The 18,762-nt window shown below is 39.6% G+C and overlaps 1 long non-coding RNA gene across 1 annotated transcript in view; it reads left to right on the top strand.

Annotated features, from left to right (window-relative positions):
* The first annotated feature begins 9,670 nt into the window (after positions 1 to 9,670).
* Positions 9,671 to 18,762, top strand: part of LOC120395924 — a 41,038-nt gene continuing 31,946 nt past the window's right edge. Inside the window, exon 1 of the long non-coding RNA XR_005592890.1 lies at positions 9,671 to 9,799. This is a non-coding gene — a long non-coding RNA (uncharacterized LOC120395924). The remainder of the gene's footprint in view (positions 9,800 to 18,762) is intronic.

Here is an 18,762-nt window from a genome sequence, read left to right as displayed (position 1 = left end):
GATTGTGTGCCAGGTTTAGGACTCATCTATCTAGTTCAGTTTTAAAAAAAAAAGTTTTAAAAAGTTTCCATTTGAGCTGCTATGCCAGCAATTTAAGCTGTCATTTCAGGATCTTTTGTTGCATCCTTTGTAACCTCCCAACTTGCATATGGTATAAGGTCATTCTCAGAAACTGAGGCCAGTGCTTCTGCATAGAGTCCATCTTTTTGGACAGTAGACATGGATGCCTGATGATGTGATTAACGTTTTATGATTTATGTCACAAAATATAGCACCTTGTTTGGGTGATTTTTAAAATAAAAACTTAAAAATTGTGATTTCATAAACAGTTTCAAGAATATATCTTAGGATAATATTATTTCAGCAGTGTGCTAGCATGCCAAATTCAAAGCATGCCCATAATAATGAGTATATTTACCTCATGGTTACTCCAGTTAGTGTTGTTGCTACATATGACACTAGGCCTACCATATTAGTGGCTCCATTACCGCATTGTCTCTAATGGTGGTTGATCCTCAGATTTAGATGCAATCATATATCTTTACTTATTGATACTATTAGCACTGCTGAGCCACAAGCTACATTGTACAATCCAGTGAACTCTTCATGAATATTCATATCATCATCAATAAGTACTGAAGGCATAAAACCACTTGCTGTTTTTGGAGAAGTCTGTTGTTTCAACTACAAAAATTATGCATCACGTCCTAGAAATTTTCTCAAAAATAAGCCTCATGATTTTGAGAGATGATTTCCATTATCTCACTCTGAATAACGACTTGCGAATTTATCTTGACTCTTTTACATCCATTTTGAAATACCAGGATCATACTCTGCCTGCAGACAAAGCAGTTGAATAAAATTGTAGTTGGTCTTTCTGCTTCAGGGCATATTTTAGCTTATTCAGTATAATGGCCTTGCATTGCAAGCCCTTGTCTGTCAAGATGACATATACCATTTCGTATTTTCATTAGGATCTTCCTGTTTTCTTCTTTCTTCCGAGTGTACTGAAAACTTAGCATGTCACCAGTATTCTTTGTGACTGTTTGAAGAATTTCAACTGCTTTGTGGTGACATACACAAGCTTGGTGCTTCTCAAGTTTGCCTTGAGCCTTTGTCCAGTTAGAGTGTGTGAAAGCTTCATCTCTGTATTTAGTCAAAAGTAGTTTGTACCTAAAGGCCGCACGACAGAAGAAACACTGTACAATGTGTGATGGGTTGGATCACAGAAACCCCCTTGGGGCTGCCAACTGATGTGCCAAGACTACCTCTGCCCCTGCTTTCCCTGCCAGCTTGGAATTCCGCACCCTGTCTTGTTAAGCCAGACACACCAGTCTGCTCCAACACTGACCCAGGGTCTGAACCACGTGCCCCAAAGCTGCAAACTTAACTGAAAGCAGCTAACAGAAGTGTTCCTGTCTTTAACACTCAGATGCCCAACTCCCAATGGGGTCTAGACCCCAAATAAATCAATTTTACCCTGAATAAAGCTTATACAGGGTAAACTCTTAAATTGTTCGCCCTCTATAACACTGACAGAGATGCACAGCTGTTTGCTGCCCCCCCCTCCCCTGGGTATTAATACATACTCTGGGTTAATTAATAAGTAAAAAGTGATTATTAAATACAGAAAGTAGGATTTAAGTGGTTCTAAGTAGTGACAGACAGAACAAAGTAAAATAAAATAAAACACGCAAGTCTGAGTCTAATACAGTAAGAAAACTGGGTACAGATAAAAACCTCACCCTTAGAGGAATTCTAGTAAGCTTCCTTTTACAGACTAGTCTCCTTCTAGTCTGGGTCCAGCAATCACTCTCCTGTAGTTACTGTCCTTTGTTCCAGTTTCTTTCAGGTGTCCTTGCGGGTGGAGAGGCTATCTCTTTAGCTAGCTGAAGACAAAATGGAGGGGTCTCCCACGGGCTTAAATAGACTTTCTCCTGTGGGTGGAGACCCCCTCCTCTCTCCTACGCAAAGTCCAGCTCCAAGATGGAGTTTTAGAGTCACATGGGAAAGTCAGATGTCCAGGCATGACTCAGTTTTTACAGGCAGCAGCCATTGCTTGCCTGCTACCTTGAACATTTCTCAAGAAGCTGACCAAATGCTTTACAAAGGCTACTTAGAAATCAAGCAAGTATACAGCCAATATTCATAAATTCAAATACAAAAATGATACATGCCTACAAATAAGATTAATGTATTCAGTAGATCATAACCTTTACATAGATATGTTACATGGCATACGTAGCATAAACATATTCCAATTATATCATATATACATTCATAAGCATATTCCCACGAAGACTTATGGGGTACACCGTCACACAATGTCAGTAGCTTCAGAAAAGTGGAGCCATTAAAAATCATCAAACGAGGAAGAGCAGAAAGAATGGCCTTGTCTTCCTAAGTTATGCACAGGGAAAGGTTTAACTTCTGGTTGATGAGGTGTTTCAGCAATGTGAATAGTATCAGGCAACTGACATTTAGTTTGACACGATCAGAGTGGTGGATATTTGATCCAAAGCCTATTGTATGTGAAAGAGAATAGTGGTCTTTGGATCAAGTCTTGGGTGAGGAAAATAAATTTTAGTTGGTGTATTTCAGCAGAGAGAGGATCGTATTTCTCCACAGATATCTCAAGGCCTATGCCAGGCCCTACCATTCACCGCTCCCCATACCAGCTCATTTGTCCTCAGAGGTCCCCTTGAATCCACTCTTGTGTGTAAACAACCTTTGAGAATTTCTGAAAGATTGTTTGGATGGACAGCTCTAGATGCCATTCATCCAGTGGTTTCAACTGTGTCAGGGACATATAAATGTGGTCCCTGAAGCAGAAGTTTGACTTATAATATTTTTTCAAGGTTGCTTCTATACTAGGCTGGATCTGTTAACTTTTAGAGAAAATCTGCAACTCCCTTCAGATTCAGTTTATTTCTCACCACTCAAGATAATCTTTCAGATGGCCACCTTTCACAAATACAAAAAGATCTGTCAAACCACTAATGGCTTCCTTTATAAAGCAAAAACAACAAGGAGTCCGATGGCACCTTAAAGACTAACAGATTTATTTGGGCATCAGCTTTCGTGGGTAAAAAACCCACTTCTTCAGATGCATGGATTGAAAATTACAGATACACTCATAAATATATATTGGCATATGAAGAGAAGGGAGTTACAGGTAACTTTCACTCCATGCATCTGAAAAAGTGGGTTTTTACTCATGAAAGCTTATGACCAAATAAATATGTGAGTCTTTAAGGTGCCACCGGACTCCTCGGTGTTTTGGTGGATACAGACTAACATGGCTACCCCTCTGATGCTTTATAAAGCAGTTTTCACTTCCATGGCTGTATGGATTTCTTTCTCCCTTCATTTTTCTCCATCTTTGGATGCACAGTACATTCTTGCTCTGGGTAAAAAATAAAAATCTGACTTCAGCAATGCATGACTTGTTCATAAACAAAACTCTACTCCATGCCTCGCTTCAAAGGTTCTTCACAACTAAAAAGCTCCTTTTCCAAATAGATATGCAAAAAACATGCTGAAAAGGCTCATTTAATAGATGATGAATTTGATCTTGGAAAGGGCCAGTGGTCCCACTGTGCTTCATTTTATTGCAGATTAATTATGGAAATACTAGACAGGATGATACAATTAACCAACGGGAGAAACTGTGATAAAGGCTACTAATCTTGCTAAAGATCATTTTTGTACCTCCCTTAAGTGATGATGATAGTGTAGCACTTTAATGAGGCAATAATCCAGTTCCAAAGTGGCTAAATTATCAGGCTAAAGGCTGATGGTTTATCCCAATGAGGGGAAACAAATAATTTTAGAGAGAAACAGTACATGGAGCCTGGTATAATTTGTGTTACCATGCAGCCAGTTTTAAAAGAGATATTGGGGGGCATTTTGCTTTTTTGGTTCATATGGTGCTCTGAAATAGGCCGATTTGATAGCACTGGAAAGAGAAGCTTTCTCATTACGAGTTGGCATGGTCTAATGATTAGAGCAGGGAATGACAAGTCATACCTGGATTCTGTTCCTGACTGCCACTGGTTCCCTGGGATCTTGCTCAAGTTATTTAGAGACAGAATCTGCCTGGCCCTTAGGCAGATGTACAGAGTCGAGAGCTGAGGTAGATGGTACAAAAAGCCACCACCTCTTTCAATGGACTACATAAGGGGCAGGTTGAATTGCAGCGTCCGCACTCAAGGGAGAGTAGGAACATTTCCCTCCGTACTACCACAAGGGCACTGCAGAAGAGGTAGGGAAAGAGGCTGCACCTGGTGTCTGACTGCATAGCAGGAGGAAATGAGGAGCATTCATAAATGGATGTAGTAGTGGCTGTGTTGCCACGTCATGCCCAGGAACTCCAGGAATCATTTCTCATACCTCTCCCCCTGCAGTTCTGCATCCACCCCTTATGTTGTGTTGTGCCGTAATGGTGCACACTAGCTCTGAACATAACCCCTTTGGGAAGCTCATCAATTAATGTCCTTTTTTTTTTTTGCACCAACCTCTTAAGCAGCTGGTGTTGGCCAGGCCATTGTCAGAGACAGGATACTGGGCTAGATCGACTATTGGTCTGACCCATATGATGATTCCCATGTTCCTGACCAAACCCATATTCTCAAACAGATGAATGCACATGAACTTCTATAAGTGTCCAGCCATCATTTGTGTGCTTGAATGGAGGCATTAATATGGCTTAGCTGAATTTGCACAAAAGCACATGTGCAAATAGGAATGCACGTTTGAGAATTTGGACACCAAAATCCTTCATTCTTCCAATATAGCTATCACTTACAAAAAACTATGTTGAGGTGGAATCAAAGTTGCTGCCCTAGAAGAAAGTTCTTCTGATCCCCACACCCTTCTAGACCACAAGACTCCAAAACCACAAATTCAAACAACAGAAAACCAGGAAATGCTCAGTTCAGATTGTGACAGGTTCGGTCACAGAGACCCCCCTTGGAACTACCATCTGATGTGTTGAGACTACCTCTGAGCCCGTTTTCCCTGACCAGCTTGGGACTCCAGAACCCTGTCTTGTTGAGCCAGACACGCTAGCCTGCTGCAAACACAAACCCAGGCCTGAACCTCATCCCCAAAAGATGCACACTTTAACTGAAACCACTTAACAGGTATTCCTGTCTCCAGCACCCAGATACCCAGTTCCCAATGGGATTCAAACCCCAAATAAATCCATTTTACTCTGTATAAAGCTTATAAGAGTAAACTCATAAATTGTCCACCCTCTATAACACTGATAGAGAGATATGCACAGCTGTTTGCTCCCCCAGGTATTAGTCACTAACTCTGGGTTCAATAATGAGCAAAAGTGATTTTATTAAATATAAAAAGTAAGATTTAAGTGGTTCCAAGTAATAACAGACAGAACAAAGTAAGGTACCAAGCAAAATAAAACAAAAACACGCAAGTATAAGCCTAATACAGTAGGAAACTGAATTGAAATCTCACCCCCAGAGATGTTCCAATAAGCTTCTTTCACAGACTGGACTCCTTCCTAGTCTGGGTCCAGCAATCACTCACACCCCTGTAGTTATTGTCCTTTGTTCCAGTTTCTTTCAGGCATCTCTTGGGGGTGGAGAGGCCATCTGTTAAGCCAGCTGAAGACAAAATGGAGAGGCTTCCAGGGCCTTTTATATTTTCTCTCTTGTGGGCAGAAACCCCTTTGTTCTTCTGTGCAAAGTCACAGCAACAAGATGGAGTTTGTAGCCACCTGGGCAAGTCACATGTCTATGAATGATTGTTTCTTGATTGGGCGCTTACTGAGGTTAGTCCTTTCTCAAGAAGCTGAACTAATGCTTCACTGAGGCTACTTAGAATCAAACACTCTGAGATACAAGTACATAGCCAATATTCATAACTTCAAATACAAAAATGATACACACATACAGACAGCATAATCATAACCAGCAAACTACAACGTCTGTACAAGACCTGGTGCAACTATCGGACCCTAGTTGCAGCAATGATCTATACGGTCACAGTTCATGTCAATAATGTCACACATCTATCCATGTATTCCCAAAAAGCATGTTAGCATTACAAGGGGAAAAGAATAAATCTCAAACTTATGAAAACCAGGAAAGGCAAAGCTGAGGGGCTGCTTCCAACACAGCACAACATAACTTTAATGTGCCTCGTAGGGAAATCAACATCTGGCTGTATCTTTCTTCTGGAAGTGGAAGATATTTGCCTAAAATTCAGGAAACAAATTGTACGAAACACCCTAATGTGTTGTTAGCCTCCTTAATTGCGATAGTGCAACAGCAAACAAAGAGGAGAGGCAGCTCAGTGAATCCAGTGTGATCTCGGCCAAAGAGCAGCAATTACTTGTCTTATCAATGCTGGTAGACCAGCCACCTTGATGGTTCCATTGGAATATATGAAGAGTCATCCCCACTCCTTAATTTTATGTGCTTTATTCTTTTGGAGCTTTCTAGATGAGACCTTAAAAACTGAGGCCTCAGCTGCTCTTAGTGGCCATTAAAGACCCCATGGTCCTTTTGAGAGTAGGGGTTTTCCCCAGTGTCCTTGGCTATAATTCCTTTTCTCCCCATTTTCACTATTGTGTAGCCATGTATTATGTGTCAGTTGACCACTGTATCACACCCTATGGTGTCTTTATTTCATTGGTGCTATCTGAAGCTTGTGAAACACTTTGAGATCCTTCAGGATAAAATGTGCTCCATTTTGGATTTACTTCATATAGTGTCCTTGGTTAGATCCTTGAAAGTTTTCTTATTACTTGGCATATGTTGGTTTTTGTTGTTGTTGTTGTTTTGATAATATGTTTTGTCCATTATAAATGCAATGCATCTCTTGTCCAAGTTAATTACATGGTTGGGTTAATTGCTTAAGGCCACCTGAGTGGGGAACATAGCTAATTGTTAACACATTGGTTCACTTACTGTCTCAAAAGTTCCCTTTCAATAAATAGATTTTAAAATGGTTGCCTTTTGTCAAAACCAGATACAGACTTGGGACCTGAATTAAAGCAATTTGAAGTTAATAGGAATCTTTCCTGTGAAATATTTGCATTGACTTCAAAGGGAATTGGATTAGGCCCCTAGATAATTCACAGAAGTAAATGGAATTATACTAGACTAACATCAATGTAACTGAGGGCAGAAATAAATCCAGAAACTCTGATCCCAACATGTTTTGGAATGACACATACCCTTTGGCTAATGTGTGGATGACTGTAAATGAGACCCCCCCCCAAGACAAAGGATTCTAATATCTTTGTGGAATGGTTACAACATAGATGCATAGCCCTGGTTTGGTACACTTTGAGAAACATCACTGCATAGGCAGAGTTTTGAAAGTTGTGCTACAACTGTGAGCAATAAGCATGAAATTTGCTTTTGTAATTCAAAGTGGACATGCTTCCTAGTAAAGGAGACTGGGTGTACGGTATCGTAGGTGTGTGTGCAGATATTGATCTACCTCCAAGTAAATAGCCCATTTCAGTTCTGTGAACCCTTTTTGACTGGATGGAAACTGCAACTGTGTCTGGGATTTTCAAAGAGGCCTTAGGGAGCTTTAGTTGGACTTGAGCACTTAATCCCATTGGGCCCGTTTGAAAATCCTAGTCCATAAAAATAATTGTATCCTGTCATTGGCCATTGCAGGCATTTCTTCCTTGTTGTGTAATGTGTAGGTGGGGCAGAGGTTTGTTTACTAGAAGTTTCTATCCTGAACTGATTAGCACTTGTATCAGTTTGTCGACAGTCAAGATAATACTTTCCAAAGGTACTTTTAGAGTACTAGTGAAATTAAGTACTTTCCTCAGAAAGCACTTCTTCCATGTTGCATAAACTGTTTTTATGCAAGGTTGAATGCAGCTCCGTTTGTATACAGTTTCCTATCCCAAAGGCAATGTTTGTTTTCTTTGTTCCAATAGACAGTGGAATTGGCTCGCTAATGTTTTATTCATGAAAGTATATCTTATGAATGTGGCCTCCAATACATATTAGAGGCAAAAAATATCACTAACAGTAATGCCTAAAAGAATCTTTACTTGTGTAACAAATGGACACATAAATTAAATTACCACTGCTAATGCATGCCCAACTCCATAATTGTACCCCAGTTTGGAATGCTGCTAAAGCAATTAGCTTAATTCAGAATTGCTAATCAGGAGTTCATTGTAATCAGGAAAGTAGGACATCTAATCTTAAACAAAGACACCAGTGTAGGTTTGCCACCTGTCTGATACATTTCACCAAACTGATAGTAATTTATCAAATTATTCTGTTCCGCTCACTTATGCTTAAAATGGAACTATATCTAAGTGTCCTCTTTCTTCATTCCTTCTCAATAATCATCTATGTTTGCAGTGCTATTAAAGTAAAGGATTTGCTATATTTTCCATTCTGCCTAGATACCACTCCCATAAATAGTTATAAAAAGGATTAAAAGTAACGGTAAGTGGTTATGGGGAGGATGGCACCTTATTTATTCTCATGTAGCCTTTTTCAAAACTGGGGTTTTTACCCTAGTAAGCTGCACCACTGCAAGTTACGGTTTATTCTGATGGACCCTGTATATACTAGGGATTTACCCCAGTGCAGTTACATCAGTGTAGTTAAACTGGTCGCTATAAAAACCCCAATGTGGACAAGTGGTAATGTTTTCAAAGCACCTAAATGACTTAGGAGCCTTAGTCCCATTGAAAGTCAATGGAATTAGGGTCCTAAGTGCCTATGGGGAAGACTTTCAAAGGCATAAATAACAGTTACACACCTACCTTCCATTGACTTTCAATGAGACATATGCTCCTAACTGCCATTTGTGCTTTTGAAAATCTCCTCCATAAATCACTTATGAAAATGGAACTCTTAAGTCATTTTTTAAAATGTTGCCCAAATGAATTACTATCTTACAAAAAGTTCCAGGCATTTTTATGTCACCATATTGGAACATGGGGGGTGAGAGGGGGGATGATGACTGTTTTTTAATAAAATTAAGCCTATCAGTTTAGGGTAAATATGCAAAGGATATTTTACTTTCAAACTAAGATTAAGTGAAGATTCATTTATTTCTGCATCACAGTTCTCCTCAGTCTTCACCTATAGGGAACAGTAACAAGTTATGAGGGTGTATTAAACAGATCTTCTGGTTTGATCTGTTTGGAGATCACTCTTGAAGGCAAAATTGCTCATTACATTTATTGCACTGTAAACATGTCCCTAGCCACAGCTTCCATCCAACCCATTCACCAAGTATTAAAATACTGCTAAAAACTAGTATATGAATATTGCATGAAAAAGCCTATTCCAAGCTCTTGATCCTGTGTAGCAGGATATATGCCACCCTTCTATAAGAAAATTCATATGAGCAATTGAAATGTTAGGGGTTGAGAACAGAAATTTCTTGTGCTTTCATCGTGACTCTTGCATATTTGCTGTTCTTAAAGCCCCAGGTTCTGAGGTCCAGTGATTATGTGAGAATCTGTTGTTTTGTTTTTTAAAGTAAGTTTCTAGCCCTTGTGGTTGCAGTGGTAAACATGATCAGAATTCACCTAAGAGGCTCAAACTCCAGAAGGCAAATAAAAAAGAACCCTGTGAGAAGGGCCAGCTGCTTCCTTGGCTGTGGTCGTTTGGTTGATGAGCAACAGGTGAGATAAGAGTCTGCAGCCCAGACAGAAGGTGGTGGCTGCCAGAGAGGCTAAGGACCATCCTGTGTCAGCAGCATAGTGGTGTAAGAAGCTGCCAAGGAGCAGGATCTGAAGGACTGTGGTAAGACTGCTGAGGGAAGTCTCACCAATGTAAGTGTATTTCTTTTCTCTGTGACCTAGAGAAAGATTGGACTCCCTAAGGCCCTGCTACCAAGGCCGGCAGGAATATGACATGAGGATTTAAGAATAGTGGGAACTGAGCCAAAAGGCTAAGAGAGTAAGCTCTTAAAAGCCAGTGCACTTTCAAAGGGCTTGAGGATATGTGAGAAGGTTGAGCCCCTCACAAGCCCCAAATGTATTAATGTTTTAAAATCTTATGATTTTTAAGCCTCAAAAAATCATAAAATGGGGTTGATTTAATGAGTTTTGAACATTTGGTGCTGGGCATATTGCAGTGGGGTCTGGGTCACTGATCAGGAGCTCTAGGTGCTACCATAATAAGTGAAGAATAACAATTAGTTTAATTTTGTTAGGTGCAAAGTTAGCAACTGTGTTTTCATGCAGACTTTAATAGGAAAAAATTTAGGGTTCCACATCTCCCAAAGTCATTATGGTTAGTAAAGCTGGACCCAAATGAAAATAATTACACAGATTAGATGGTAAAATGTTATAACTATCTATACAAGAAAACCTGTTTAAGTCACCATTCAAGGGTTGGTAAAGCTCCATTACCTAATGGAAGCGTGTGGCAGATTTGGAGCTGCCAGAGGCCATTGTGTAGGCATATATTCTGTTAAGTACAAGAAATGTCCTGAGAAAAGGGAGGTACGCTAGTGTGCTCTTCTCTCTTCAAACACTTGAAGGACAATGCAAAGCAATTCATATGAAGCCCTGCCAAACAGGTATTTACCACAAGTCCCTGTGAGCTGGAAGGATCAAAAAGCTCAGAAAGGTTTAAAGACACAGACACTGTCAGGAAGGGAAATCAGATGGTTAAGGGGGAGGCAGAGACTGTTGGGAAACAGTCTGACCCCCCAGACTCCGGATGTTAGAGTATCTGGGGTTAAGATAGGCTGACCTAGGCTTTTAGGTAAGATAGCTATGCAGATACACTGTTGTTTTAAAAATCATTTTCTTACACTGCATTCCTACTGTTAAGATTAAAACAGGTTTCTTAAAAGAAAACATTGTTTGGGACACTGTCTTCATCACTGATCACAGCTCCTGCAGGGGGGAGCCACAGGTACCAAGGCAGGTATGACCTGTTCGGGGTAATCACAGTTGATACACAGGGTACCAGCACCCTGGTCTAAGGGAGAGAATTGTGAGAGTGAGCCCCAGAGAGGCGAAGGCTTGAAGCCTTCAACCTGGAGCAGCTGCACTAGGAAAGCTCCAAAGAGGAGCTCAGAGTTACGGCCAGCCCTAAATCATGACAAAGGGTCTTCTAGCAAAGGAGGAACAAAACTGTACCCATTAATTTGTTGGGTTTTTTTGGGGAGGGATGTGGGGGAGGTCAAGGTAAGAAAGGAAGTTGCCTAACAAGGGTGCTGTCTTCATTGCGTAACATTTAAAAAGATACATGACATTTATTTACCGATAGTGAAGTGGTGGGAATATAGAATAGGCAGCAAAGTCTCATGTATGTTATGAGCTGGGTGAAACCTTATTATAGCATGAGTTAAAACCGATGTGTGAACGTACCTTTCATTTAAGATAGCTGTGGACCCATAACTGTTTCTTACACCTAACACAAGGCCTAACAGAATCTGGCCAACGACAGTGAGGAGTTTCCCTGGGTATTGTAACCAGGTGTGAGGGGAGAGTGGGGGAGGAAGGTAGAACCAGGGCTGGCTCCAGGCACTAGCCCAGCAAGCAGCTGCTTGGGGTGGCCAACGGTGAGGGGCGGCACATCCGGGTCTTCAGTGGCAATTCGGCAGCGGCCGGGTCCCTCACTCCCTGTCAGAATGAGGGACCTGCCGCCGAATTGCCACCGCCGAATTGCCACCGAAGACTGAAGCAGCGGCAGTAGTGCTGCAGATCGCGATCGTGGCTTTTTTTTTTTTTTTTTCCTTTTTGCTGCTTGGAGAAGCAAAAGCCCTGGAGCCAGCCCTGGGTAGAACACACACAAACTGGGAACAGAGAGAGAGAGAGAGGCAGAGGTAAAAAGCAAGAAAGCCAGGCAGTAGCCTATGAGCACAGTGTGTGGCCCTGCAAAAAGCTAAAGAGAGAGTTTTTGAGGTTTGTGTTAGCTAAAGAGGCTTGGAGCTATAAGCTAAGAAATGGTTCCTTTTGTTCTTGGTTTCTCCTGCATTCTGAGAACACAGGACTTTGTGCATTCCTTGTAAACAAACAAGATTGCCTCACAGAAAATACCAGATGCCATCAATTTCTGCTTCCAAACAGATCATCCCCAGGGTCACGAACTTTGGCTAGCCGCTCAGATCAAAGAGGGGTAACATGTATTTAAAGAACACATTTTATTACTCCTTACCGTGTGTTTATTAAAATTAGCTCTGTATAAAATAACTTGGGGAAATTCTATATTTAATAGACCACATGGAGACTTACATTAGTCAGTCCCAAATTAGCACCCTTCAAACTGAACTACGAGGAAATAGCCAATACTGGATGTGTCAATGGGTTATCCCAATCTGAATTTCTTTCTTTCTTTCTTTCTTTCTTTCTTATGTAATTAAATACCAGACTTGTTTTATTCCTGATGAGGTGGTTTATAATCTGATTTGTGACATGACATGAAACTCGGTACAATTTATTAAAAATACTAGAAGCCAGCAAGCGGTCATGGTTGTGACTAGAATTCAGTGAAAAGGAAAACAGTAGGCGGAAAATTGGCTCCAGAGAGTTAGGTTTTTGCTTTTGAGGCAAAAACAAAAATAGCATGGGCCAATTTTTTCCTTTTGTCATTAAATTCAGCACAATTATACCAAGGATGAGTTTGGTCTGGGAACATTATATTAAGAACAAAAAAGTTACAAGTACAGGAGCTGTAGCACTTTTAATGTAGTCATACCCTTGGTCTTTACTGGGATTTTAGCATCAAGGGTCTGTCTAGCCTAGGAGAAAAGGTGCCTTTTAAATCATAATCATATTAGCTGATCTTCTCTTAACCTAGGCTCCCCCTTAAGGTGCAAAACAATTTTTAAGGTGTCAGACTGGCTACACAAGTTACCAAGTGGTGTTTCAAGTCATTTTACCTAGCTTGAGTAACTTAACTCAATTTTAAAAGCACAATTTTCCCCTAGTTAAGATACAGTCTTAATGTAAACATGATTTGCACCAGTGCAATGTGAATTGCACTGGCGCATCATGTCCCAGTTTGGAACTGGGGTAGACTGCACCAGTGCAAATTGCACAGCACTGGTGTAAACTGTGTCTAGAGCAGCACTCCCACGGGTACAGAAATCCCATTGTACACAAGGCCTTTGAATATATCTGAGTAGTGGCCTCATTTACCATTTCAGCATCTGCCAACAGGAAGGCTGTGTCCTTTAGCACTGTTCTGTGTACGCCCTTGTGTTTGGGTACCACTTTCCAGTCAGCCTTGCTCTTCCAGAAAACCCTGATGCCTGTCTGTGTTTTCATCTGCTGAGGGAGAAAGACAATAACCTGCCAGAGTGGGCACTGCTGTGCTTTAGCTGCCCTCTGAAAAATCCTGTTATTGCCTCACTCCATTCAGTATATCTTTTACTGGACCAACTTCTGTGGGTGGAAGGTACAAGCTTTAATGCTACACAGAGCTTGTCTTCTTGTGTAAGGAAGGAAATCAGAGTGTCTGAGCTAAACACAAGTTGGGACAGATTGTTAAGCATAAGGGGTAATGGATGATTTTAGGCAGTCACTTGAAATTAAGTGGGCAGTTGAGGGTTAAGTGTGGATACAGAGGATCAGGGTCAGATGCCTAATTTGTTGCTGATATGTTAGAAACCCATACACTGTATTTTCAGCGATGACTAACATGCATATGTAAAGCAAGCTTGTTTTACAAAGGGCTATTAGCCAACACCCATAGCAGCAACTTTTGTATACTAATATTCAAGTCAGGTGATCCTGTTTTCTTGTATGATTCCCTTAGGAATTGTTTTTTGTTTTGTTTTTTTTTCCCCTCTGGCATTCAAGATTTCCTTCCCTCTAGATCCCTCTACACTCATTGTTTTTATGAATGCCTCTGCTGATAACCAGTCTGCCGACTGTCAATCTTCCCTTCTGTAACTGAATCCGATTTTTATTTTGTCATTCTGTAGTGAGCTGCAAGTAAAACCTATATTTTTCTCAGAGTACAAAGGGCCCCACTAGTGTAAATTCAACATTAATATGAACTTAATTCTGTTCCAAGAGCAGTATGACCTGCTAGTTTGCATGTTAATAGACCTCTTACTCCCAGGAAAGTGAGGAAGGCAATCTTTGGCCAAACACAGAGAGAGTTAATTAAAATAAATAGAAAGGTTCCTGTGAAATATACAAAGCCAGCCTTGCATATTAAAAAAGAAATTATAGCTACTCAAATCTTTATATACAGTATGTTGTCACAAGGAAAGTAGATTGTATTTTTGTGTATTAAAATATTACAGAAATATCAGGGACTAAACAAATGCTCAGTATGTATTGTACATTTGTGATACCTTAACATCAAAGCAGATGTACAATGTAAGATGGAAATCAGACAGGCTAATAGGGCATTTTCAAGCAAATTGCCAAAGACATAATAAAACCCCGAACAATAAACTTTTAAATTATATTGGAAGCAGGTATTCTGCGAGAAAGTCTATGAATCTGCTTCAGTTCCAGGGAGAAAAGGGACCATTCAAAGACATTGCAGTCTGAAAGAATATTGCAGAAACGTAAATAACTTATTTGCATCAATCTTTGCCACAAAGAGTTTGGAGAGAGACCCCAGGAGCTACTGCTTGCAAATAATATACATAAGGCATTGTCAGTCAGAAGTGTCAGAAGAGGTGCTAAAATAAATTGATCATTTAAATGGCAAGAAGTCACCAGGAGCAGAGTTTTCCTCCAAGATCCTGCAGTGAATTAAGAATGAAGTGGCAGAACCGCTAACGAAAATATTTAATCTATCATTAAAATCAGCTACTATACCTGAGGACTGAAGATTAGTCAATATTATACATAAACTAGGGATGATCTGGGAATTACAGGCCAATTAGTCTTACTACATTATCAGGTAAATTTGATGAATGAATTAAGGTTAAAATTTCAAAACACTTATTTATCTTACCAATGTAGGTTCTTATGATGGTGCTCATCACCATAGTATCTGATGAGAACATCCTTTAATGGGGACAAACCTCAATGGTGTCTGTAAAGGAAAATCATGCCTCTCCGGTTTCAGATAATTCTTTGAGCCAAAATAAATACATACATACATACATAAAGAAGAATCAGCTGTTGTTTATTTGGACCTTCCAAAGCTTTTGATAGTCACAAGGGGCTACTAGGGAAACTAGATAGTCACCGTGTGAGCAAAGCATTTCCATCCTGAGTTTGAAAACTGGTTGAGAGAGGGGGAAAATAACACAGAGTAGGGAAATAGTTTCCAATATGGAAACTGGTTCTGTGCTCCAAAGAGCCATAACAGAGGACAAAAGCCATACCCACTAAAGTTAATGGGAGTCTTTCCATTGACTTGATTGGTCATTGGATTTGGCCCTATGACGAGTGTTTAATACATTTATTTGAACCCCAGCAATGTATATTAGTAGTTCAAATTGTTCCTTCCGATGTACCTTACTTTGCTACTTGTCTACATAGAATTTCCCTGTGCTTTGTTAGGCTCCTCATATCCTATTTAGTCATAAAAATCCTAAATACTTCAATGTAATCTGCAAATTTTGCTACCTTCTTGCTCACCCCTTTTTCCAGATCACTGAGAAAAATGTTAACAAATGCCATTGTTAGTAGGAATTATGGGGGCACCCCAGAGTTAGCCTCCTTCCATGTTGAAAATTAAGTTTTTTTTCTTATACATTTTTCAATCTTTTATCTAGTTTTTAATCCATTCCTCAGCACAAATGTTTTACTAGACGAGTTTAGGCTATGTCTACATTTAAACCACTCCACTGGCACAGCTTTAGCAATTCAGCGTAGACACTCCTTACAGAGACAAGGAGGGGTTCTCTCATGACTATAGTTAATCTATCTCCCCAGAGGTGGTAGCTGCGTTGACAGGAGTTCTTCTATTGACCTAGTGTTGTCTAAACGGGAGGTTAGGTTGGCTTAACTACATCACTCAGAGGTTTGGATTTTTCACACTCCTGAGCAACATACTTGGGTCGACCTAACTTTTTAGTGTAGACCTGGGCTGACTATATTTTTGTGCTCACAGAACACCTGAAAGCAAATTGTGATTTCCTCAAAATAAGTCATTGTTCAAATTTATTCCACAAGTATCATGTTAAATCTGTTTACTCTGTAGCTTGATTATGACCAGACATCTAGGAATTCCTGGACCAAATCCTTATCTGGGTAAATTGTCATAACTCCTTTGGTTCTATAGAGCTGTGGTGATTTACACCAGCTGAGATTCTGGCCCCCTGAGTACTATTTGGGGTCCAGAAGGAATTTTCCCCTGGGTCAGATAGGCAGAGATGGGGGGGGGAAAGGGGTCCGTCTTCCTCTACCGCATGGCCACGGGTCACTTCCAGGTTTAAACTAGTGTAAATGGTGAATTTTCTGTAACTTGAAGTCTTTAAACCATGAATTGAGGACATCAATAACTCAGCCAGAGGTTAGGGGTCTAATTCAAGAATGGGTGGATGAGGTTCTGTGGCCTGCAATGTGCAGGAGGTCAATCAGGCTAGATGATCACAATGGTCCCTTCTGACCATTAAGCATGTGCTTAATTTCCATTGAAATAATTAAAGTTAAGCTCATGGTTACATGCTTTTGTGAACTGGAGCCTAAACTCTATTTCAGTTTTCCCCATCTGTAAAAAAGGGATGAAAAATCTTTCCTTCATCAAAGGGGATGTTGTGCAAATTCATAAATTAATATTTGTGCAGTACCAAATAAATGCTAAGCATTAGACACTCATTATGCATAGCATCATTTTCTAGGCCATCATGCTTTCCAGCAGGCTCTTCTCAGTTAGGTGCTTGCATCATTTCAGAATTTGTCTCTTATTTGCCAAACTGTGTTTGTGTTGAGGTTTCAAGTACAGAACTGTATGGTTAATATAGTATTTCAAATGACACTAGTATTGCTTTTTCTGTACTTTCTGAACATCCCAGTTTTTCTCTGCTCAATTGCTATCCCCATAATATAGATTTTTACTCTTCTTCATCTTTGCCCCACCATACCTATTGCTGCTACCTGTATTATATATTGTAACCACCATACTCTGCTTTTATTTTTATGTATAGATTGCAGTAAACCACAAAGCATTCTCTGATACTTTTGTATAGAAGATACTTTGCAGAAATAAATGGTAGAATATGACTAACCTGATCACATAGTTTGAGTCACAAAAGAAAAGGTCAAAGTAGTCTAGGAACACATTCCCCTCCCCCCCCCCCCCCCGGTGAATAAATAGTTTCACTGGGAATTTGAGGAATCTAAGGATTTATGGTTTTGACAACAAAGGGAGAAGAGATGTGTTCCACTAATTATTGATAAAAATATATACATCAATAACTTTATTTAGTGCTGAAAGGGGCGGTAGATTCATTTTGTTTTACCAAGCCACCAAAAGTGAGGACTTCTGTTTTTCAGTCATTATGAAGACTAATAGATTTAGACATCAATAAATGCACTTCCTGTGCTCATAATTGCTTTATTAACACTGTTAGAATAAGCCTTTGAAAAAATAAGCAGCAATTTGAATTCATTCAAGCAGATGCATGGTAACTGATCTTGCAATTAGGTGATGACTTGCATCTGAAGAAGTGGGTATTCACCCACGAAAGCTCATGCTGCAGAACGTTCTCTTATCTATATGCCACACAGGGATTCTTTGTTGCTTACAGAGAGAGACTAACACACACCCCTCCTCTGATACGTGATGAGTTTATAAGAGTTATTTTCTTTTTCAAGCTATCCTAGAAAATATAACCATTGTCTGAACCATACATGCTAAGGACCATACATAGTTTGAACTTTATGGTAACAAGAAGATTGGCTTTTCCTACCTCTGTCTAAATTAAGGATTGATGAGTCATTCATCACTGAACTGAAAAAAGAAAAATAAGCCTCATGCAGCAGTACAAAAATAGTTTTTCAGCAGTTCCAGAATAATATTAGTAAACAGTTTTCTTTCCTCCCGATTGCATGCTAATGCTTAATCAGTTAATAAGTTGACCTTTATGTTTTAACAATACTTTGCAAAAATTGTTTATATATTAAGCATTATTTTTCATTGTTTCTTCTGTAATGGTAATCTTTTAAGAAGTGAAGTCTCATAAATCATGGGTTTATGAAAGTCATAAAGCTAGCGACTTTTTACATTAATTGATGATGTACTTTAAATGAAGAAAACGGATCATTTCTACTTCTTACTAGTTTTTAAGTGATAATACATGGATTTTTTTCCCCCAAACTAACACTATTAATTAAACAAATTGCACTGGAAGAACAACTTTACATTATTCCAAAGCATAGAAACTATTTTTTTATTCTGCTGATAGTGACAGATGCCTCTTTATGTGGCCAACTGTGCAAAACTCAGAGGCAAAGAAAGAAAGACATAACTTCTATGATATGTTTTGTTTGAAATGTGATACAAAGATTAACAAAATCGTAGATCTGAGAGCTTTATACTACATTGTCAGAAGATATTCTATTCTGTCAGTACCTTAGTATAAAAATATATCCATTCTTGCTGAGACTTGAGGGGGGAGGGGAGAGGAGGGGAGGGAGGCGGGGAATTAATAGCCAATGTTTATCTGGCTCCCACACAATTTTATTATTTTATTCTTCAGCCATGCAGCTGAAGTTAACTGACTAGCACTATTCCCATAGCTATGCTGGTATCAGTGATGATTATGTCAGCATCAAGATCAACTTGGGTGGGGTGTATCCTAAAAATTAAGAAAAACAAAATTAGGAAGGAATTTTAGCCTCTGACAAGGGCAATAAATACA

Source organism: Mauremys reevesii, linkage group 1, assembly GCF_016161935.1.
Source record: "Mauremys reevesii isolate NIE-2019 linkage group 1, ASM1616193v1, whole genome shotgun sequence".
NCBI classification, from domain to species: Eukaryota; Metazoa; Chordata; order Testudines; family Geoemydidae; genus Mauremys; species Mauremys reevesii.
Note: the sequence above shows the minus strand (reverse complement) of the source record. Positions and strands in the feature narration are given on the sequence as shown.